Consider the following 25647-nt stretch of genomic DNA (forward strand, 5'->3'; position numbering starts at 1 on the left):
CACAAAATATATATGAAACAGAAAGTAGTATTTTACAATATTACTGTTTTCACATATTTTTTTAATGTTATTAAAATGGGAAAGCGGCGGTTTGCAGATTCTTTATTAAATTGAGCATTGTAGTATTGCTTGAGAAGCATCAGGGTAAATGTGCATTCACAAGAACATTGTGAGTAGCATACAGACACCTGATAAAACTAAAGTGATGCTAAAGAACAAGGTACAAATAGTTCTGACTTTCTTTCCTATGTTTTTATACTATGGAAAACTTCATGACAATGTTCCCTTAATCAAACTTTAGCATCGTTTAACAGGAAGGAGTCCAGTTGGCGCTGGAGACCATATTATTCTCCTTGTACGGTTACTCTATCGGCGATGATGATCTCAAAGCAGAAAGAAATCACCCTGGCATTAGTTCTGTGGAGGTACCTGAACACACTAATGTAGTAATGCCTACACCAACCACAGATAATAGTTTGGACGATCCATAAGTACTTGATAATTCTCTCCCAAATGAAGAGAAACAAGATAGTGAGCTATCCTTGAGCAACACGGCAAACACCAACTCCACTTTGATTTCAGAGGATTGGGTGATCAACAGAAGCTCAAATGATTTTGATAGTATTAGTTCCTCATTACCTGCTGACGATGTTGTAATGAACTCTACATCTGATCTAAACTTTGGCTCCCAAAGGCATCTAAGAGTGACAGTGGCCCAGATCAGGAGAGTGAAATACAGTAACTGCTGAGAGCTGGAGCACGGGCAAGGCCTTCTCAAATCAAATCACCGAAGAATGCCTAGAAACTGAAACTCCATGTCCCAAAAACACATGAAGACCTAGCTGGCCAAGCTGACAGCCTACGAGCTGATCAGCAACCGCTCCGTGCGTCAGCACTCGTCTGCCTTTTTGCTGTTTGAGCAAGACACCAGATCGCAGGTCCTCCAGGTGAACCCAAGAGCCAGTCCTCAGGATGTCACAACTCCTGTGAAAGAGAGATGGGAAAGCCTCGGGGAGGAAGACCGCGAGAAGTAAGTTTCCAGATTTTACCCTCGAAGACGCAGTTTCCAGTTGTTGTGATTCACTCTCTGTGTCTAGCAAGAGAAAAATAGATCTGCCACTAGCGTGTGTAAAATATGGATTGGAAAATCTGCCTGGCCTGGTCATGTTGCTACATGAAGTAAGAAGTGATGAAGTGTTTGTATTTTCCAGAAAACTGTGTTTGATTACTTGGTTTGATGGTCACAATAGGCCTGTTTTCCATTGTAAAAGAGGTATTCTATTTTTTTTTTCCAAAGAATGCCACATTCTTTCAGTTCCTTCAGGTGCCAGAAGATTCCAGTTCATTCTATACCAGATGAAATCTGACTAATTTATTGGTTGTTTATGAGCCCAAGGAATACTCGGGTTGGATATATGGATCTGTCTTTTTTTTATGACTTTAGACCAGGGGTGTCAAACTCAATTTCTGGAGGGCAGGAGCCCTGCAGAGTTTTGTTCCAACCCTGCTCCAATGTACATACCATGTACTTTTCAAATTAGCCTGAAGGACTTGATTGGTTGGATCAGGTCTGGTTAATTAGGGTTGAAACTAAACTCCAGGAATTGAGTTTGACACCCCTGATCTAGACTGACAATCAAATGTTCAGACACACCTACTGATTTTTTTTATTTTTTTTATTATTGCTCTTGTCCACATTTAAGAATGATAATCATCAAACTATGAAATAGCACAAATGGAAGAATGGGAAATTTGTAGTGATGAAAATGGTTAACCATTTTCAGACAAAGGCGACTCGGACCTTTGAGTCTGGTTTAGCAAGATGAACGGAACGGAACGGAAACGTTGATCCAACTACAAACAATACAAAACTATAATGCTATAAGAAACAGAAAAGATTAATTCATTGTTTTCCTGGGTCTTCAGTTTATGATTAGCTCACCTCACCTCTTATCTGACAAGTCTTCGGGTTTGAGTTAACCTATGCAGTCTGAGCCAGAAAAATAATTGATTTGTTCATCTCATGGGTCTTTCAGGTTTGCATCATTTTTTTCCAGGATTTCTTTACTAGTAACTCTACTAGTATTATGTACTAGTTTAATATAAGTAAAAAAAATTACCCATTATTATCAGTTATGCTGTCTACACTGGATGCGATATGACAAATCCTGACAGTAAACTGATGCCACGTTCTATTTCTGACGTACTGACACAAAGTACAAATGATTTGCAACGGTCGCTTTGTCACGTCCAGTGTAGAAAGTCCAGTGTTTAATATATCTATTAAAAGTGAATTTTGTCAAATACACAATATCATATAGATGACCTCACAGCAACTTAAAGTTATGCAACTAAAATTTAGGTCTTTTTAATTCTAAGATCTTTGTAATTTCCTAACTTCAGATTAAGAGCATAGTACATCAGAAATACTGTTATCACAGTATCACAAAAAGAGGATATCCCCTCTAAATCACAGCATGCCAAGTTAGCATTATTAAATGAATGGAAATTGTATCTCAGCACTGTTAAGTAACTCATGGAAAAAGACATCTGTATGCTGTTGTACATTAGTGCCGTCTTAAAGATGAAATAGGCCTTATCAGGTGACACGCACTTCTGAGAGTTGCTATATTTACATGGATGCATGTAGCATGGGTTCATCACATATGGGCATGCTGAGCTAAAGGGTCAGAGATTGTTGACATGGATGTTTGGGGGAGGGAGTACCATGCTTGCTATATTTTGGTTGCAGTGGTCTGATGCAGCAATAAAATGCCTGGCACTGATCCAGGGACTCTATATGAACTTGGTTTAGATCCAAAGTGCTCAAACCAAGGGAACATTGCTTTCATTTTAAAATGGTTTATGAGTGTTTGATCCTCATTATGAATACTAGGCTAAAAATACAAAACGGACTCCCTAAATGGCTTTCATTGCGTATGCGAGTGTGCACTGAGGTCCATCTCAGGAGGGAAGAGAGGATGGCGCCTTCATTTTCTGTTGTTTCCACACTCATCTTCTCATTGGAGATATTCTGGTTGGCTAATTGATGTGCATGGCAGTGATATTTCAGTATTGTTGATAGATTAGTTTTTCTTAATATTTTGAATTATTATTATTATTTATTTTAGATTTTCTGTTTTCACTTTAAATTTAGCTGAAGTTTTTAGTTTTTAGTTTTTAGTTTTAGTTAAATAAAATAACCTTGATGCACAGTCTTAATTATGGCTACATTTTGTCTTTCTGTAATGAGATTTGAGGCCATTACATTTGGACACCCAATGAAATCAAAAGGAATTTTGTAATCCAGACATGCGTCATGTGACCTATGAATTTAATTTGCGTCGCTTCAACGTCAAGTTAAATTATTATTGTTATTATTAGTTTGTTTTTATACAGGGCCATGATGCTGCAGGTAAATTCTGGCAGTGCTGATGGTAAAATCTGTTTTATGTTTACATAATTTTTTTTTTTAAATTAAATTAATTATATGTTGATTAAAAAACATTTCACTTTGCTGGACAGACACAGCTACTGTACTTTTATAGGACCATCAGTCGAGAAATTTGATTTAGTGGCAAAACGATTAAGATTTTTATAGGAGCCTCACTGAAAAGGGCTCACCAAGGCTGAATTTATTTGATAAAAAATGCAAGAACATAAAAATTGTGAAGTATAATTACAATTGAAATTATGTAATTGACAATGTAATTTATTCCTGTGATGGCAGAGCAAAATTTTCAGCAGCCATCACTCCAATCTTTAATGTTGCATCTTTTGTAACATTATAAATATATCATCACTTTTAATCACTTTAATGCATTCTTGAGGAAAAAAAAAAGAAAGAAATCTAATTGACCCCAAAACGTTTGAACACTAGTGTATAAAGTCAAAATAATTATCTGTGGTGCTAATCAAATGTCTTGAAAAATAATGTGCCATTTTTAGTAGCTTCTTTTCAATTTTTTTGTACATGTAAATGTCAACCACGATGCCTGTTCATATATTTTCACTTTTTTCAAGATGCAGACTTAAATCCAAGAGCCCTCAGGTCAAGAACTCATTTCAGTGTACATGGCAGGGGATACCCTCAAGCTTCAACCTTCTGCTCCATCATGAAATCATTTATCTCCCCCATTGGCCCCCTACTGCTTTTCTCTTGCATTCAGCACATTTCATGCCTTTGTCTTCATTTGTCTGGTTTATCAGCATTTGCAAGTTCATTTGCATCTTTTTTCTTGCACCCAAGCTTTAAGCTCCGAAACCATACAGTGCGTTTGAAATTGTGCCCGGTCTATTGTACAGTAGCAAGCTCTGTGCAATGCCACAGCTGTTAATTGGCAAGCCATTCGAGAAACGTCCAGTGGAGGCTCAGGGCTGCATGTTTTAACAGGCCCTCTCCTCCCTCTCTCACTGCTCTCTGGCCCCCATCTGGTCACAGGTAGCAGATGTTTTTTATCTCGCCTGTTTCTGCACATTTTCTACACTCTGATTTACAGCAGTCCACTTAGATCACTAGAGCAAATTAAATCAAGGTTTCTTGTGTGAATTGAGGATATTTAATTAGTCTTTATTTAGTATTCTTACCAGCCTGCAAATTACTGGACCAAAAGCAGTATTTCTGTCTTCTTTCTTGTATATGTATATATACAGGTGCTGGTCATATAATTGGAATATCATCAAAAAGTAGATTTCTCTTATTCCATTCAAAGTGAAACTTGTATATATATTCATTCATTACACACAAACTGATATATTTCAAATGTTTATTTCTTTTAATGTTGATGTTAATAACTGACAAGTAAGGAAAATCCCAAATTGAGTATCTCAGAAAATTTGAATATTGTGAAAAGGTTCAATATTGAAGACACCTGGTGCCAGACTCTAATCAGCTGATTAACTCAAAACACCTGCAAAGGTCTTTAAATGTTCTCTCAGTCTAGTTCTGTAGGCTACACAATCATGGGGAAGACTGCTGACTTGACAGTTGTCCAAAAGACGACCATTGACACCTTGGACAAGGAGGGCAAGACACAAAAGGTCATTGCAAAAGAGGCGGGCTGTTCACAGAGCTCTGTGTCAAAGCCCTTTATTAGAGAGGCAAAGGGAAGGAAAAGATGTGGTAGAAAAAAAGTGTACAAGCAATAGGGATAACCGCACCCTGGAGAGGATTGTGAAACAAAACCCATTCAAAAATGTGGGGGGGATTCACAAAGAGTTGACTGCAGCTGGAGTCGGTGCTTTAAGAACCACTATGCACAGACATATGCAAGACATGGGTTTCAGCTGTCGGATTCCTTAAGTCAAGCCACTCTTGAACAACAGACAGCGTCAGAAGCGTCTAAAGACAAAAAGGACTGGACTGCTGCTGAGTGGTCCACAGTTATGTTTTCTGTTCTGAAATTTTGCATTTCCTTTGGATATCAGGGTCCCAGAGTCTGGAGGAAGAGAGGAGAGGCACACAATCCATGTTGCTTGAGGTCCAGTGTAAAGTTTCCATAGTCAGTGATGGTTTGGGGTGCCATGTCATCTGCTGGTGTTGGTCCACTGTGTTTTCTGAGGTCCAACGTCAACACAGCGGTATACCAGGAAGTTTTAGAGCACTTCATGCTTCCTACTGCTGACCAGCTTTATGGAGATGCAGATTTCATTTTCCAATGGGACTTGGCACCTGCACACAGTGCCAAAGCTACCAGTACTTGGTTCAAGGACCATGGTATCCCTGTTCTTAATTGCGAGCAAACTCGCCTGACCTTAACCCCATAGATTTTCTTTATTGTGAAGAGGAAGATGCGATATGTCAGACCCAAGAATGCAGAAGAGCTGAAGGCCACTATCAGAGCGACCTGGGCTCTTATTACACCTGAGCAGTGCCACAGACTGATCTTATGTCTGAATTATCTTTATGATTACTTTTTTCCATGTATTAGTATAACAATGAAGTAATACACATTTTAAACAAAACTGGAGGTAAGGGAACAAACCTACAATTTCTTTTTTTAATCATAAGTAAAAAAAAAAGAAAAGAAAACTATCTTATATTTTAATTTCTTTAAAAGTTGCCGTACTTTTGCATTGGTTGCATTATGGGACAGTTTTTTTTAAACAATATTAAAATTGTTTTGTATTTTAATATTAAAAAATGTTTCTTATTATTTGGATCATTATTAATGAGCAAATAAAAATAAACAAAAAATTAAATATGAGAAGAAATTCACATTGTCTACGAAACCATGCGTTAAGCCAGTGTTATTAAATTTTCCTTTAATTTTAAAGTTTTAGTAATTTTGTTTTATTTTTTCAATTGTATTATTATTTTTTAAATATGCCTCCTGTATGTTGTTTTAGATATTTATTTTACTTTTTTCACTTTTAGTTTTTTGTACATTGAGTTCAACTAAATGAAAATTAGAAACGTGAAATAAAGTAAGTTTAAGTTTTTAAAGGTTCTTTTATGTCAAGTAATTTTTATTTCAGTCTTCTGTTTTTACCCAGCCTAATTTAGTTTGGAGTTAATTATAAGAACCCTCCTTCAAACATTTAAGCATATGCCTAAATAAAAGTGTTTTTAAGATCATGAGAAACAAATTCACTCCAAAATGTTGATCAAGTGTTATTTCCAAACACATTCAAACAGTTACAACAAAGAAATACAAAATGTACAAGAAGGACTGTAACAAATACAGGTTCTTCCATCACATCCCATCTTAGGTATGAAAGCAAGGCAGAAAAGTCTCTGAACGCCTACAACCTTCAAAGGAAGAGGGCAGCAGAGGGCGGTGACCAGTGCGGAGAGGGCAAGAAGCAGATGAGTGCCGAGTCTTCATTGAACAAAGCTCAAGGCATGAAGCGCAAGGCCCCCCTCGCCAACCAGCAGGCCCTGGACAAACTCTTGTCCTCTCAGCCCTCGAGTAAGAGGAGCCCTGCCAACCTCTCCAAACCCCTCCCGTTCAGGATTGCAACCCTCAAGCAGAGTCTTAACCTCCTCTCCTATCTGAACAGCTCGAGTGTGCAGGGCCTCAGGCTTGTAAACCGCTTGGCTTCTCAAGGTGCCTGGGTCGTTTTGTGCGGCGGAAAACACATGTTGTTGAACCCGTTTCGAGTGGAGGAAGCCTTGCTGTTTTAAAGACTTCTGGAGAATAATATACTTCCAACCGTGAGGCTGCAGACCCCTGTACCACTGACAGATGGATAGCCTGTCTCTTTTTCTCACCTAATGATGACATTCTGGATGTGTACGATCTGTAATGTAATTGTAAAAACATGTAAAAATAAGGATTTTAGTATGCATAAATGCATTCATTTAGAATTACAATATATGAGTAATAGCTGCATTAATCCACTCTATTCTAAATTGCAGTACTTAATCGACTCATTAATATTTATGTTTGCATATTAACATACACTTTCTTTCCCAGGGTGCTTGATGGGTCAGAGCACATGGATGTTCTCCTTAACATGGAGAAAGACAGTCCCTGCTTTAATGTAGACGTCTTCTTCACTGATCCTAGGCTTGTGGCAAATGGTTTTGAGATTAGGATGATTCCAGGTAACACTCATAAAGGGGGGTGAAATGCTCGTTTTCACTCAATATCCTGTTAATATTGAGTACCTATAGAGTAGTACTGCATCCTTCATAACTCCAAAAAGTCTTTAGTTTTATTATATTCATAAGAGAAAGATAGTCTGTACCGATTTTTCCCGGAAAAACGCGACTGGCTGGAGGCGTGATGTGTGGGCGGAGCTAAAGAATCACGAGCGCCAGTAGGCTTTTGCGTTGAGAGCGTTTGGAAGTTCCACTTTGTCGTCTTTTTTTTTTTTTTAAGCTGTACATGTGGAAAGTGCAGTTTCATGACAACATCGCATGTTGTTTACTTGATGTGCTTACACGCCGATAGCTAAGTTAACAACACAGAGATATTTGAAGCAGTTTAACTCACCGCATGCGGTTCCAACACACGATCGTGACCCTTTTTAGTTGGGACTGCATTATCCTTAAGAAATAAACGATGTGCAAATCCGGCGTCAAACTGGGCCTTGTTTGTAAAACAAGCATCTTCGAAAGAACAAACACTTGCACAACTCTGTTGATGCTCTGTAAAAATAAACTCCATCCACTGGTCCCTTAATGTTGTTTCTCTTTTGGTAATCTGTGCAGGGTTGTCTTGCCCTGGCAACCAAAAACACACTCCTTTTGTGACATTTCGCGACGCTCTCGCTCTGATCAGTGAACGTCTGTTGTGCTCTCAGTGCTCTGCTATACAGGAGCGCGCGCTCTTCCGGCAGAAGTGCCCTTAGGACCCATATAAGGAAATTCCGCTCCATCTAACGTCACACGGACCCATACTCGAGAAAAACTTTCCGAAACTTGTGACAAACTGGAAGGAGTATTTTTGGAACAGAAATACTCCTTCAAACGTACAACTTAATTTTTGAAACTTTGTCCATGTTTAGCATGGGAATCCAACTCTTTAACAGTGTAAAAAACTCAGTATGCATGAAATAGCATTTCACCCCCCCTTTAAATTTATTTAACACAGCCCAACCAATGAAATAAAATATAAATTAAGCAGCATTAATGTTTTCAACATAATAATAAGAAATGTTACCCGAGCACCAAATCAGCATATTTGAATGACTTTTAAAGGGTCATGGAACACTAAAGACTGGAATAACAGCTGCTGAAAATTCCACTTTGCCATTTCAAGAATAGATGACATTTTAAAATATATTAAAATATTATGTTTTATGTTCTATTTAATTAGCGATAGACTGATATATTGTGCAGTATTTGATCAATATTCTGAAATGTTGTGCAAGATTATGTTCATATTATCATATAATGTATATACTGGCATTATATCAGCTCGACTTCCACTCCAACATTCAAAACAATCTGCTCCCTCAGGCAAAACATGAAAATTACATTCAACTTATTTCACAAAGCTCGCAACTCTAGTCTAGAACACTACAAAAAAGAAAAAAAGGAACGGTCTGTATATCAACACCCTTTAAATGCTGTTCAGCCAATCCATCATACTTGTTTAATAAATATAACTCTATAAAAGAGTCATGATCATGGAAAAAAACAATGCTTGACATTTCACAGGGTTTTATTTGATTTGGACTTACTGTTCCTCCTCCATAGACATGGTCTGTTTGTGTGCTTTGGAGCCGGTCACCAAATTTAAACAATTGTCTACGTTTCACTTTTCCATTACATATGCATCCCTGCACAATTTGCAAAAGGTCTCATTTTAAATGGAGTGAACTACTTCTTTATAGGCATTGGAAAATATCATTCAACTTCCAATATATGATGATAATGCTTAATTTGTAGTTTTTAATAACTTTAAATATCCATGCTATTACCTTAGAGATGTTAATTCCCGCTACGCCGAGTGATGAAGTCATTGTTTATACAAATTGCTTAAGTGGAAAGTGCTGTGTCAGCACTTCTATTCCCTTTCACAGCTCAGTGTATGATAAGAGATAGTTTTAAAAAGAGGGGGCTTGATTCTAAGGGATCGGTCCATTTCCTGTATGACGATGGTCATTTTGTGTGTTCACGTGAAATCACACTTCACTTTCATGTGTTATGGACTGGGAGGGATTCTTAATTACTCGTTTTTTTTTCTTTGCCAGGTTTCTCTTGAGAAAATGTGCCTTTATTAATTCAAGAGTCATGCTGTTTAAAGGTCTCTAGGTTTGTCCAATTTGATTTAACAAAAGTTGGACCCACTGGACATCATTAATGCCACAGTTCACAAATTGTTTTGAAATGTCAAATATAACGGCTTGAATAACAGGATTACAGTCAATTATTTCTGACAGAATTGCTTGTGTCTGATTAGTGAAGAATGAAAATAATGTGTTTGCTTTAATGTTTTCGTGGGAATTTTTTAGATGCCTTTTAATATTATAAAAACAGGTAACTGCAGGGGTTTCTCAGTGTGCCAATACTGCATAATCATTACCTCACTTTCTAAAATTATTGTAAAAGGAATATTAATGTAACCACCTGTAATTTTGCATATTTTTAAGTAAGCAATGAGGTACAATAGCCACTTGAGCCATGGCATCAAGTGCCTCATTGATTTCATACAGTACTTAATAAATCCCTGTGTTCAAAAATTATTAGTTTTTAGTGTTTTATGTATTTATATTAGAGGTGGGCATAGATTAATTTTTTTAATCTAGATTAATCTCACTGTGATCTTTAATTTAGATTAAAATGGCTCACTCGAATTGTGCCGACGGCATTCAGAATATGTGTGTTACCCAAATAAAATTGACAAACAGTAAGTCTTTGAGGGGGTTTATCAAGCTAGATGGTGCATTAGAAATGTACATCTCCTGTTTCCAAAATGCATCACAAACTGCTTGAAAAAGCTGTAAACTAATTCCACATTGCACAAGCGGGGACCCGGTGAAGGTTGTACCAGTGGGCCCTGTTTGAAATTGTCTAATTTGTATGTTCGTTTATTTTTATTTATTTGTGCTATTTACATGTTTAAGGTTTTTTCAAGTTTGTAGGTGTCAAGGTACAGAAACTAAATAATTAAATGTAAAAAAGCACTGGATAGTCTTCAATGTAAAAATGAAATATACAATGAAAACTTCATTTATTCAGACACCTTCAACATTTCTCACATTATTACAGTTTTGCTATATATATCAAAAATATGTATCTGGTGTCTGAATAATTTTTGGTTTGACTGTTAAAACTACAAAGTAGTCAAGAGCAGTGAATGATTTTCATTTTCATTTTTACTTGGATTAACATTACAGCAGCCAGTAGCTAAATTAGGCTCGGTCCCTTTAAGACACGATGAACACATCCAATATAATACACATCCCAACACCGCGAGCACTGAATCGGGCTCTTTCACATCTTGTTGTTTGTTTCAAACTGCGATTTGTATTTGTTTGTTCCGGTGCAGGAGGGACTTCGAGGAGAACTTCGCAGAAGAGAGCTCGGTTCAGTGTTGCTGTCCGTTAGGCTGGCCTCAGCCAGTCGGTTATATAAAATATCAAGTCATTATAAGTGAAAGTCATTATAGCTTGCTTAGTATAGACCCAGCTCCCAACCCAACTTTGAGAATAGATCAACGGCAATATTTTTTTATTAACGCAGCACGTTAACGGCGATAACGGCCCACCACTAATTTATAAACACTGAACAAAATTATAAATGCAATAATTTTGTTTTTGCCCCCATTTTTCATGAGCTAAACTCAAAGATTTAAGACTTTTTCTATCTACACAAAAGGCCTATTTCACTTAAATATTGTTCACAAATCTGTCTAAATGTGTGTTATTGAGCTAAGTTCATAAAATTAGATATTAATGCATTTTCATTAATATTTTCAAAGCAACATTAATATAAACTATCGTTCAAAAGTTTGGAGGAGTCTCTTATGCTCTCCATGGCTGTAGTTATTTGATCCAAAATGCAGTAAATCTGTAATATTGTGAAACTGTTACAGCTTAAAATACAAACCTGATTCCAAAAAAGTTGGGACACTGTACAAACTGTGAATAAAAACAGAATGCAATGATGTGGAAGTTTTAAATTTCAATATTTTATTCAGAATACAACATAGATGACATATCAAATGTTTAAACTGAGAAAATGTATGATTTTAAGGGGAAAATAAGTTGATTTTAAATTTCATGGCATCAAAACATCTCAAAAAAGTTGGGACAAGGTCAAGTTTACCACTGTGTGGCATCCTCTCTTCTTTTTATAACAGTCTGCAAATGTCTGGGGACTGAGAAAACAAACTGTTCAAGTTTAGGAATAAGAATGTTGTCCCATTCTTGTCTAATACAGGCTTCTAGTTGCTCGACTGTTTTAGGTCTTTTTTGTCGCATCTTCTACCAAATGTTTTCTATGGGTGAAAGATCTGGACTGCAGGCAGGCCATTTCAGTACCCGGATCCTTCTTCCACTCAGCCACAATGTTGTAATTGATGCAGTATGTAGTCTCGCATTGTCATGTTGGAAAATGCAAGGTCTTCCCTAAAAGAGACGACGTCTGTGCTTCTGGATCATGTTTAGATATTGCTTCTTTTTTGACCTATAGCGGTTTAGCCGGCAACGGCGAATGGCACGGTGTATTGTGTTCACCGAAAATGTTTTCTGGAAGTATTCCTGAGCTCATGTTGTGATTTCCATAACAGTAGCATTCCTGTATGTGATGCAGTGCCGTCTAAGGGCCCTAAGATCACGGTTTTTCCAATATGGTTTTCCGGCCTTGATCCTTATGCACATAGAGCCCTATTTTAACAATCTAATCGGAAAGTGTAAAGCGCACAGTGCAGGTGCACTCATGGTGTGTCCAAATCCACTTGTGCTATTTTAACGATGGAAAAACTGTTGCCTCTCCCGGGTGCATGGTCTAAAAGGGTTGTCCCTATTCTCTTAATGAGTAATGGGTGTTTTTGGGGCGTAACGTGCAATAAACCAATCAGAGTCTCATCTTCCATTTCCTTTAAGAGCCAGTTGCGCTCGTGCCATGATGGCTTTGAACACACGCCTGAACTCACCTCTTTTTTAAACCAGCACGCCCATGGGCGCAAAAATTAGCGCAAATGCATTTGCTAATTAAGCAGCGTGGCACTGTTCCAGATTCTCTGAATCTTTGGATGATATTATTCACTGTAGATGATGATAACTTCAAACTCTTTGCAATTTTTCTCTGAGAAACTCCTTTCTGATATTGCTCCACTATTTTTCACTGCAGCATTGGGGGAATTGGTGATCCTCTGCCCATCTTGACTTCTGAGAGACACTGCCACCCTGAGAGGCTCTTTTTTACACAGTCATGTTGACCAATATATATTATATTTGACCAATTTATTGTTATATTACATAACATACAGAGAAAAGAGATTATATTTAGTTATATTTTAACTAATTTATGTAATGTCAAAGCTGACTGACCTAAGGCATGGTATTGGCGGCCCGAGGGTTACGAGTCAAACTCTATAACCACTAGGCCATAACTTCCATGTTTATATGTATGGATGCCCAGGCTCTATTGTTATGGTGATATGCACTCTTAAAGAAAAAGTGCTTTCAATCATTTTCCCCTTAAAAGTTACTTTTTTCCATTATTCTGACCATTTAAGTTAAGTTTGATAATGACAAGCAGAATCAATTAAATATCTTATATCCAACACTGAAAAATAAAAAATTAGCAGATAACTGATGTTCTAATAATTCTATATTGTGCAAACAGTTTATAATCGGTTTAGAATCTGCTTATTTTGTAATTTTGTCCTCTCTCTAAGGAGTTTGCCATCTTAGTCCTCATTTGACCTTTATTTTGCCTGTTGTTATGGAATGCACTTAAGACTTCCCCCTCAGCCCTTTTCCTGTAAAATGTCGTGTTGGCACTGGTAAGGGTCATCATGGCTGAAGCTGGCTCGCTGCCTGAGCTTTTGCCAGCACAGTACATTTGCAATAAAGTGTGGTGCTGTGGAGAAAAATTGCCCTTTACAAAAGGGAATCGTTTCTGAGCCAACTTCAGAGATTTGGCAAAAACATGCACCAGATTTCTAACCTTTTCAAAACCCCAAAGTATTAAACCTTGGCGCAAAACATACCATGTACTGTTTGTCCTACAAATGTGAATTATACCTCAAATTGTTCAGCTTGTTGAGGAGATGTGTACAATTTCATTTGCAAATGATCAGATTTACACCTGGTTGATAATAAAATTGCTGGGAGAAATCCTGTCTCGCATTGAACAGAATATCATAGAGTCTTGCAGTGTTGTTATTGTTAGCTAAAACTAAACTATAACAAATTGTTTTTGTCAATTGTTAATAAAGCTTTCAAAAATAAGAATTAAATTAATTATACAAAATGTACAATTATAAATGTTGCCCATGGCATCTAGCTGAAAATAAGTTTAAAATTACTAAAACTCAAGCCGAAAAAAGTTAAAAGAAATAATAAACATATAAATTTAAAATATAAAAAAGACAAAAGCACATATAGCACATATAGCAAATATAAAAATATGAATAAATACTACAATAGTATAGAAATAAAATTAAAATAACACTGATGTGAAGCTGTCTCATTTGACTTGGCCTGTAGTAAGAAACGTCCTAGCGATCCCCCAAAACACCCTAGCAACCACTTAGCAATGCCCTGGTGAAATAAATAATAAACATTTAGTACTTGCAATGGGAAAGTCACTTTTGGAGTGTCTATTCAATATGTATCATATTGCCAATAATATAATTTTGTAAGCATGGCAGATCAAGTCATGTTTCTTTCTAAAAGTGCATAGGGAAGGAGAAAATGTTTTGTTTGTGCTTCCTTGATGACCTTTCCATACATTTCACCTCTTCATTGAGATGCATCTAGGGAAAAGCAATCATCTTTAAATCATCTGTTGAAAACCTCCTCCACCTTGGTTTTTCTTTCCAGTCCACAAAGACATGGTAATAGCGTAATTTGGTGCAATGCCCATCTGACTTGGTTTCTACCCAGCGTGTAAATCACAATATTTATTTATTATTTTTTCCTGGAGAATGTTGTACTTGGAGTTTATTAATCCTTGCTTGTTGCTTATCTTGGCCAGGTTCCTCGTCTTCTGAGAGGCATGTTGAAGTGACGGGCATGGCCGACTGCATGCCTTTCTTCGGGATAGGAGACCTCAGGGAGATCCTGCAGACTATAAAGGTCCAGGATGCAAAAACCATGGAGCAATGTAGACCTCTCAAAGTCTCAAACTACCTAGAGGTAGTTTTTAATGATCCATTTTTAATTTGCTGCCACTTTATCAAAATACGAGCACATTTGGAGAGTTTAATAAAAGGATGAAAATTAGATGAAAATGTACTCCCCCTCAGGTCATCCAATATGTAGATGAGTTTGTTTCTTTATTGGAGCAGATTTAGAGAAATGTACTGTAGCATTACACTTGCTCACAGATGGATCTTTGCAGTGAATGGGTGCTGTCAGAATGAGAGTTCAGACAGGTGATAAAAACATCACAATAATTTACAAGTAATCCACACGAATCCATCTTGTGAAGTGAAAAAAGCTGGATGTTTGTAAGAGACAAATTCATCATCAAACGTCATGTTAAAATACAACTCCTCTATCCAAAGTCATCTCGTCTGAATCAGGTGAGAAAAATGCCCAGATCAAGCACTGTTTATAAGCAAAAACGGTTCTAATAAAACATGGTTATGGATTTTAACGTGAGAGGACAACAGGGGATGGACTTTTTCACTGGAGGCAGTGTTATTATGGAATAAGGACTTGAATTTTGCCCAGAAGTGATGGTTTAAAGTTAAAATGCCAAATCAAACACGCAACTTTACACTTGATGTTCAAGTGTACAAGATGTTCATTTATGGACGTGTGGATTATTGTGATGTATTTATCAGCCATTTTGACGGCATCCATTTACTGCAGAGAATTACCTGAGGGTGACATATTAACATTTTTGTGTGAACTATTTATTTAATAATATTAGACTGGAGTTAGTATCTGTAAATGAGTTCAGAGTTTGAAAGGAAGAGGACGAAGAGTCGGCTTTACTGCTGACGACTTTAATTACAAAAAATAAATAAAACAAAGACGGTGCTCATCAGCAGCGGGTTTCTCTCTCGTTCTACTCCTGTTTCTCCTGGCGTTAAATACTCTCTCCACGCCACATCACCGGCCGTTCCTCTCCCTCCATCTCCTGAGACAGGACTGCACCAAGCCCCCTGTCCGACGCGTCTGTCTGCAACAGAAAAGGGAGAGAAAAATTAGGAGCGTGTAACAAAGGCCCGCCACATAGGGCAGCCTTCACTTGGGTAAAGGCCTGCTGACATGGCTCCATTCACTGGACTGTATCAGGCGCCTCCTTTTTAGTAAGATCAGTCAAAGGACTGGTGAGGTCCGAATAATTAGTCACAAACCGTCTATAATATCCTGCCAGACCCAAGAACTGTCTTACCTCCTTTTTGGTCTTGGGACGCGGACAGGTCGCAACCGTGGCTGTCTTATAAATTTGGGGACGCAACTGTCCATGCCCCAAGTGAAAGCCCAGATACTTTACTTCCACATGCCCAACCGCACACTTCTTCAGGTTGGCCGTGAGCCCAGCCCCTCTCAGCGACTTCAAGACGGCCCTCAAATGCTGCATATGCCGCTGCCAATCATTACTAAATATAATGATGTCGTCCAGATAGGCAGTGGCATAAGCAGCATGGAGTCGCAGGATCTTGTCCATGAGCCGCTGGAAGGTGGCTGGAGCCCCGAACAAGCCGAACGAAAGGGTAAAGAATTAATGTAAACCAAACGGCATTGTGAAAGCTGTCTTTTCTTTGGATAATGGAGACAAGGGGATCTGCCAATATCCCTTCATAAGGTCCAACGTTGAATAAAAGCGAGCCGTGCCGAGCCAATCAAGAAACTTGTCAACCCGCTGCATTGGATACTTTTCAAATTTCGACACAGCATTCACCTTGCGGTAGTCCACACAGAAACGGACCGAGCCATCCGTTTTTGGAACCAACACTATTGGGCTCGCCCAGTTGCTGTTGGACTCTTCTATTACCCCCATTTCAAGCATCGCTTCCAATTTAGCCTGAACTACCTTTTTCTTATGCTCAGGCAAACGATACGGCCGGCTGCGAACCACCATGCCTGGTTGCGTCTCGATATGGTGCTGAATTAGGTTTGTACGGCCAGGTAGGGGCGAAAACACGTCGGCAAATTCAGCCTGCAACTTCATGATGTCAGTGAGCTGGGACGGCGAAAGGTGATCTCCCCCTGGGGCCAGGGTGAGGGATTGCATTTTGACACCCGCCAAGATCGTCCTCTCCACTAATCGCTGTCACCAAAATCACCGGCTTGTATCCAATGCCCCCGGTTGAATCAGGCTTTGATGGATCGAGGTTTGGTTACATCCTGAATCCACCTAGGCCGGATAAATACCCTCCTTGATACTCACAGTTATTTGGTATTCGCCGGCCTGACCAGGGGTGACCGGGACCCGGATCATTGTCCTCACATCCATCATTGGACACCTGTCCACAAAATGGTCCGGATACCCGCAACGCCAACAGGCCAGCCCAAACCTTCCCCCTGCCCCAGCGACGGGGAGTGGGCCAAACGATTGGCGTGGAGAGAGCGGTCATCAGTCCCGCTGGGCGGGGATCTGGAACCCGCGAAGGATCCCTGGTCCGTCCCGGGTCGGGACACGATGAGGGCTGGGTTGCCAGGATCTAAGGAGAGGGACAGGGCGAGAGAGAGAAGGAGGGGGGAGAGGGGAAAAGAGAGAGGTAAAGGGTAGGGGTTCGCCGACCCCTGGGCACGCAACCATGTGGTCCTCCGGTGGCAATGGACCCACTCGGCCGTCTTCTTGGGTAGGCGAGCGACGAACTGCTCCAGTACCACCAGGTCAATGACATGCTCCACGTCACTTCCCTCGGCCAGTAGCCACTTGCGGCAGGAGTCCCGGAACTGTTGGGCCATCGCGAAGGGCTGACCGGCTTCCCCCAAGTCCAGGGACCGGAAGCGTTGGCGATGTTGCTCGGGGGACCGGCCGACCCGCTGGATGATGGCCCTCTTCAGGTTGTCGAAGACCAGGAGGTTCGCCAGCGGGAGCTATTGAGCGGCCACCTGGGCTTCAACGGAGAGCAGGGGGATGAGGCGCATTGGCCACTGTTCGTGGGGCCACCCACACGCCTCCGCCGATTTCTGGAACAGCTCCAGGAACGCTTCTGGATCATCCTGGGGTACCACCTTGTGCATCGGCAGATGCATGGGCACGGCGGGCGACCCGGGCGGCCTCGGCGCGAACCTCCCAATCGATCCAGCTCCGGAACCTCTCGCAGTCCTCCTGCTGGGCCTGGACGGTGGCCTGGAACTGCCTCTCCTGGTCGGTCCTCAAGTCCTGGTGTTGTTCGCAGTGCAGGACCGCGAGGGAGGAAATGATGTCCGCAAGCGGCGTGGAAGACAGGCTTTGCATGGCGGCGGCGGTCCTTCTTCCTTCCCGGCTTTTGGCACCAGTGTAAATGAGTTCAGAGTTCGAAAGGAAGAGGACGAGGGGTCGGCTTTACTGCTGACGACTTTAATTACAAAAAAAACATAAAACAAAGACGGTGCCTCTCGCACCATAAACAGATAACTCTGTTCGTTCTACTCCTGTTTCTCCTGGCGTTAAATACTCTCTCCACGCCAATTACTGAAATAAGAGACAGGTTTTGATTATTTCCGTTCAGCCCGCTCACTCACCGTTCATCTCCCAATTCTCTCTCCGGCTGCAGACTTCGCTAAACCATGCCTCCACCTCCACAGTATCTTTTTAGCTTCTTTTTTGCTTTAAAAAAACCCCTCTTTCTCTCACTTTTTCTTTTAGAGTAAAGCTGTGAGACTAGCTAGACAGTTACCTCTGAACCTCTCCAGAGCTGATGTTACAAACACTTTGCCGAATGAAACGGAATCTTGAAGAAGAAAGTTGGATCTGCATTCATGGATAACCATTTTTTCATGATCTGGTTACTGTTCCTGAAACTGAGCAGTAAACTCTGCAAATCATGTCTCATTATTGTTAAGGATTTCAAGGACTTTGTTGTAAGTCCCTATTGGCACTCTAACATTTATTATACCATATATGAAAGTCTTCATTTGGAATTATAAATGTTTGTCTTGTTGATTTAAAGTTTCATTCATGACTTGAGGGATTAATACTTACTAAACAGGATTCTTAATGTTTAATCAAGATGCGTATTGTATGTATTCACCATTTAGCATCACCATTTTATCTTCCATAATATATGCAAATATAATAGCTGTAATTATAACGCATTACATAGATACTTCAGTCCAGAAATGACAGTGATGGGTCATGAGTAATTTAACTTTTTATGAACGATTTTATGAGGGCAAAGCTAAAGAATTGTGAATAATCAATTATGACACATTAAGATTTTGAAACCATATTTCAGTGATGTTAATTTATGTACTTTGCTTTTCTGTCTTAATTTTTTGTCGGAAAATTAGACATTGCAGGTAATGAAGGAAAGGGCAAGTGCTCGACTTTAAAAGTTTGCCTTGTTGACTTCTGATTAGAAAAGAAAACAAGCCAGAACTACTGACCCCTAAGCAGATGCCAGTGAACCACAAAATTGAATGCAGTGTGGTTGTAAATTCACTCTCTGCCAAAAATCAGCATCTTAAATGCTGATCATGTAAGTCGGCACTCGGGGCCCATAAAGCCAAAAGGGGAGGGCTCTAGGGTTTACCGAAAAGTGTGCAGTCACAGTCAGGGACCCCCAATTACCAGTTGAAAATAAGGCTCAGATGTTGTGAAGTTTTAACAGTTGCTCCCCTGTAGCCATATGGTTTGTGGTTTTTTAGTGTTTGATCAGTTCCACGAACTGCATTTTAACCTCTGGGGGCCCAGTAATTAATTTTCATCTTCTACAGAAGACATGGGTCTACAATTTTGACTCTTAATTTTTAGTTTTTAAACAAATGAATCCCTTTATTCAGAAAGACACTGATCAGTAAAGGATTTAAAGGGTTAGTTCACCCAAATATTAAAATTATGTTATTAATAACTCACCCTCATGTCGTTCCAAATTCATAAGATATTTTAGATTTAGTCCGAGAGTTTTCTGTCCCTCCATTGAAACTGTGTGAACGGTATACTGTCCATGTCAAGAAAGGTAAGAAAAACATCTTCAAAGTAGTCCATGTGACATCAGAGGGTCAGTTAGAATTTTTTGGAGCATCGAAAATACATTTTGGTCCAAAAATTGCAAAAACTACGACTTTATTCAGCATTGTTTTCTCTTCCGGGTCAATGAGGGTGAGTCATTAATGACATAATTTAAATTTTTGGGTGAACTATCCCTTTAATATTACAAAAGATTTCTATTTGAAATAAATGCTGTTCTTTTCAACTTTCTATTCTTCAAAGAATCATGAACAAATGTATCATGGTTTCCACAAAATATTTTAAGTAGCACAACTGTTTTAAACATTGATATTAATATTTAATGTTTTTTGGGCACCAGATCAGCAAATTATAATGATTTCTGAAGGGAGTAATGATGCTGAAAATTCAGCTTTGCCATCACAGGAATAAATTACATTTTACAATATAATAAAATAGAAAACAGTTCTTTAAGATTTTAATATTTAATAATATTTTTTACTATATTTTTGTATATAATGCAGCTGGTGAACATAAGAAATTTAGCTCAAAAACATCTGGGATTTTTTTTTCTTCATTTAAACCCAGAAATAGAAGTTTAGAATTTTTTTTTTGAATTGTAGAAAACATAATTAAAATATGGTATATTATATGGTATATTGAAATTGTTCTGTTAATTTATAAATTTGTTTTTTTTACTATTATTATTTCCCTGGTATTATAGACCTCTTTGCAATTGACCAATACATATTGAGATGGCACAAGATTTTATAATGACGTTATTTCTTGTGGCCTACACATTGTCACAGCAAATTTTGCTCAGTCATGCATTGCACCTTGTTTCCTTTTGCTAAATCAAAACAGGTGGGTGTGGTGCTCTTTTCTCTGGCCTTTCTCAATCCTTATCACTGAACTAAGAATAGCTTTGGAGTAGATGCACGTAGCATGTGTCGCTTCATTTTGAACTTGATTAATGTGCAAATTTACTGTACGCAAAGCCAAATGGTGCACTAGCATCCGAAATAATAAAAAATAACCCATGTTAACCCAGGCTTGGTTTTTCACACCACAGTGCAATAAGCAAGCCTGCTGCATCTGTATTCTGAAGGAAAAACATTTTTGGAAAAACACCAATGAGGGGTGATGAAATAAATTAAGTGTGATCTTTTTAAATGAGTCTTCACATGCTCTTGAGATGATTGTTGGTTAATCCCGACTATCAGACTACTGGGCTGTGTTTCCCAAAAGCATTGTAAGCTTAAGTACATTGCAGACCCATTGAAACCAACTATGCTCAATTATGCTTTTGGGAAACACAGCACTGGCTGTTTCGAGAGAGCAGGCACACATATTCCCAGCTTTAATGGAAGTCTCAAACAAGGGTCAGTGAGAAATGAGGCCCCTGAGTGCTGCCTCACCTCTCCCCTGCTTTTAGAATTTGCACCCTGTGGCTATGCGAGAGTGAGTGCTGAAGTGGCAGCACAGGGCCGTGAAAACTAAAACGTGTGCTGTGGTTTGACCTTTCCCTATGTTAAATACAATATTATCATAAGACGTGCTATTGAGTTGCAGTGCCTTTGCATGATCAGATTCACTGCCACGTGGGCTCTGCGCTCAGGTTCAGCACATGTGAGCTCATTAGAGCAGGTATAAATGTGGTGTAGCATGCCAACTGGTATATACAAAACATTTTATTTTACTTTATTATTTAGGCTAGTCTTGTTATAAGTGTACATGCAAGGCAATTATGCATTTTGTCAAATAATAGGGAAAGAATGACATTTTATTGGATTTTGAGGCTCCTGGGTGCAGTGAAATCTGCACTGGCCAGCTTTATCACTAAGCCATTAACTTAACATGGAAAAAAGACTAAATGTTTCTGCTAAGGGAAATGTCTTGGGAGACTGTAGTGACATAATATAATGCCATATTAGCTAAAAAAAAATAAGTGAATTTTTAAATACAGTCTTATTTCTTAATAGAAATCATAAATTGAAAGACCAGTTGTGTGCTGTTACTCAATAAAATATTGAATTAACTACATTTTATACATATTAAGCAAACAATTGCAATTGAATATCTATCTGTCTATCAGCTTTATATATTTATTTTCAGCATCTGATGAAGTTTCAAGATTTTTGCGCTTTTGAACCGCGACAATTGCAACAGTGGCACACTAGCGCGCTCTTGTTTTCAGTCATTACTCGAGAAACAAGTGCTGTACATTTTTCACGTTTTTGTAGCTTTATACATCACAATAAGTGTTTTTACACAAGAACCACACAAACAAGTATGTGCCCCTGCTCATGGTCGTTACATCAACAAATCTTAATTACGTTACATTTTTCCAGATCTTAATAGATTTGTAACTGTTACATCATAAGAAAAGTTTTTTTCTCCATACAACATAGAAAGTTGTGTGAGGACATAACCATAACAACATTTGCTAGCTCTCATTTGAGTTGTTACATCGACAAGATTGAAGTAGCCTGTGAAGTTTTTATTGATTTTCAGTTTTGTACATCACAAGAAATGTGTTTTTCCCTTAAAAAGTCTTTAAGAAAGTTGATGATTGAGGCAGGTTTACTACAAAACTAAAATAATTTGTGCATAGGACAGGTTGCCTGTAGTAGCAGCTGGAGCTGCTTCCAAATGCTTTGATTTTGGGCTGAGGTTAGCTAATGGAAATGCTAACTAAAGCTTGAATTGCTTCAATGGTAGGCCAATCCCCTTTCTAGGTTTATATATGACTAATTCACACAATATTAATGTTAAATTTATTTTCATATATTTTTTTTTCAGCTTTTAAAGGTTTATTCAGATGCCATATTTATCCTTTAAAACAAATGTTTCTCAAACAATCAAAGTGCAAATCAGCAAAACCTGCTGTAATTTCATAATGTATACAGTTAGCCGTCAAATGGCATTCATTGATTAAAGAGCGTGCAGCTGGCACTGTTGGAAGCAGTGTACTGTAGGACGGTCTCTGGCATGAGATGGACTGCACATTGTGGTCAGAGAGCGTGCCAAATGCCATTCCAGTGCCTCTGCAACAGGGGTCGAAGGTTAAGAAACATTGTGCCTCAGAAGACAGACGTCCATGGGTGGATATTTTCATTCTGCTTGAAAGCTGAAATCACAATTTGTTTAGATTTTTTTGTAGGAAACATAGCTGTATATGGAATTGAATAATGACCCATTTTGTTGTATTCTTAACTAGTATTAAGCATGTCTCCATATGGTGATCCACTCTTTTAAATGTGCAGTCTTGCTGCTGTCTTAATTGGTGGATTACATACTGTCCACCTTAATGCTCACTATGGCTTGTGATGTTTGGCAGTATTCACTGTATAATGACCAACTGTGGTTTTCATGTCCTTAGAGATTTCATAAGTGTTGGATTTATGCTAAGTGTGGGAATGGAGATTACCTCTGCTTCTCCTTTGCCAAGATAATCCATCCACCTCACAGGCGTGGCATATCAAGATGCTGATTAGACAGCATGATTAATGCAATTACACATGTCCGGTGAGTATGCTGGCCATGCAAGAACTGGGATGTTTTCAACTTCCAGGAATTGTGTACAGATCCTCGCAACATGGGGCTGTGCATTATTATGCTGCCACAAGAGGTGATGGTCGTGGATGAATGGCACAACAATGGGCCTCAGGATCTCGTAACTGTATATCATACAAACACGCTGTCTGCCATCTGCCCTGTACATTGAAAACTGGGATTCATCTGTAAAGATAACACCTTTCCAAAGTTCCAGATGCCATCAAATGTGAGCATTTGCCCACTCAAGTTGGTTATGGTGATTTACTGCAATCACATTTTAGAGTGGCCTTTTATTGTGGCCAACCTAAGGCACACCTGTGCAATAATCATGCTGTCTAATCAGCATCTTGATACACACCTGTGAGGTGGATGGATTACCTAGGAATAGGTCTTTTGTGTGCATAGAACATGTCTTAGATCTTTGAATTCAGCTCATGAAAAATGGGGGCAAAAACAAAAGTGTTGCGTTTTTAAAATTTTGTTCAGTGTAGATAGATAGATAGATAGCCAGACTCGTATATTCTTATTCGTATAAGTTTTCAATGAGCAATATTTTATATGAACAAGATACAGACATTATTACCTTGATTGCAAAACAATGCAAAACTGTTTCTCCATATGACAAAACACCTCAGATTCCTGAATATCCAGCTGTCTGACAGGCGTTGTGATGACACAGAAGGGGACATGTTTCCATTTTTCCAAATGAACCAGACATCTCGCAGTCTCCTCAGAGGAGCATCTATCCTCCATCACTGTCAGTCATTGGTCTCCTGGGGGCATATGGTTTACTGCCACAGACCTTTTCCACTTGAGTCATTAGGGTGCCTTGTAAATGAACTTAGACTTATGGACAAAACTTGCTGAATGACTCATTCCAGCCCAAATGTGATCTTGAGTTACACATTGCTAAAACAGGACACATTCCCGTCCTCGACGTCCGGAAGCTTTACGATGTAATTAATCAAATGTTGATTCCACAAGGGTCAATAGAGTTTTGGGAGAGACGGATGTCGATTTCTCAGCTAAGTGAAAAAACAAGTGGTGTTGAAGGCAGGGCCCAGTGTGGATGCGCTGGATAAATCCATCAGGGGCGCTGACAACCAGCCGTCAGTGGCTGCACATCTGCACCCATCTGCCCGAGGCCCATGTCTTTTATTGCTTTTCATTGCTTTCTTCAGATGAGAGCACAGGTTCAGTGGAACTGAATCACACCTCCCTTGGAAACTGAGGTGATTATTGCATAGCAAAACGTTAGATTAATCATTAAATTAAAGGTATTTTCGACTGTGCCTGTTGAGTGGACCTGGTGTTGACTGAATTAGAAAAGATGAGTGCAGAGCTCAACAATAAGCTTTAGTTTTGGGCCAGCTGATGGTAATTGTCAACGAGAATTATATTTAATGATCATATGAATGTTTTTTTTTTTTTCAGACCTAGCATTTGGTTTTCTGTGACGTAGTCTATTGAAGATTGATGATGCAAATTCGGCTGGTTTAAATATGTTACCATGGGAAAGTATTAGGTTGCTTCTTTAAATGATCATTGTATGATTTTACCTTTCAACCAAATTACAGTACTTTTCATTTTTTTTGCCTCTTGTGCTCTACAAGGCTGCATTTATTTGATCAATAATAGTCATGAATTTAAAACCAATCTATTTGAATATATTTAAAAATTTAATTTATTTCAGCAGCCATCAGTGTCACTGTCATGTGATCTGTCAGAAATCAATGATTTTTTTAAAAAAAAGAAGAGCATTTATTTTAAATATCTTTTGTAACATTATAAATGTCTACTGTCACTTTTGATGAATTTGATGCTTCCTTGATTCATGAAAACATTAAATTCTTTAAAAAAAAAATGACTCACCCCAAACTTGAATTATTATTTTTATATTATTATTTATTATGTTTTGTGGTGAAGCCACATGATATCAACAAGGCATGTATAAATCTACTGGACCAGCATAAACAAACAAACATACATTTTAATTTATATATTTAGAAGCAAATGCAGTTGGAATCTTTCGAGCAAATAATCTTACAATTCCCAATGGTCTCGTTCAAAACCTGAATGACTTAAGAAGTCGAATTGACATGATTTGATTGTTTTTTGGCAGACAGGTAATAGTACAGCTCATGTTTACCACAGCAGCAGACCAGGTGAGATGTCAACAGCACAACATGTATCATCTGCCACCTGTCTGCAGCCTCGCCATCAATTTTCGACCTGATGCCTCGTGGCAGCGCGTACCTTTAACTCATCACTCAAAAGCAAGCGTTTCTCCAGCTGTTCCAGAGGCTGTATGTTAGTGTGAAGATGCAGATGTTTGACCACACCTGGCAGCTGTCCCTCTTCCCCCTTGTACACGGTGCTTCCCTCCTGTCCGAGCACATGCAGCT

General features: G+C 38.8%; 1 pseudogene; it reads left to right on the plus strand.

Moving 5' to 3' along the window:
- The first annotated feature begins 148 nt into the window (after positions 1–148).
- Positions 149–18578, plus strand: LOC113053804 (PMS1 protein homolog 1-like; annotated as a pseudogene).
- The last annotated feature ends 7069 nt before the right edge of the window (positions 18579–25647 follow it).

Source organism: Carassius auratus, chromosome 34 (genome assembly GCF_003368295.1).
Source record: "Carassius auratus strain Wakin chromosome 34, ASM336829v1, whole genome shotgun sequence".
Lineage (NCBI taxonomy): Eukaryota > Metazoa > Chordata > Actinopteri > Cypriniformes > Cyprinidae > Carassius > Carassius auratus.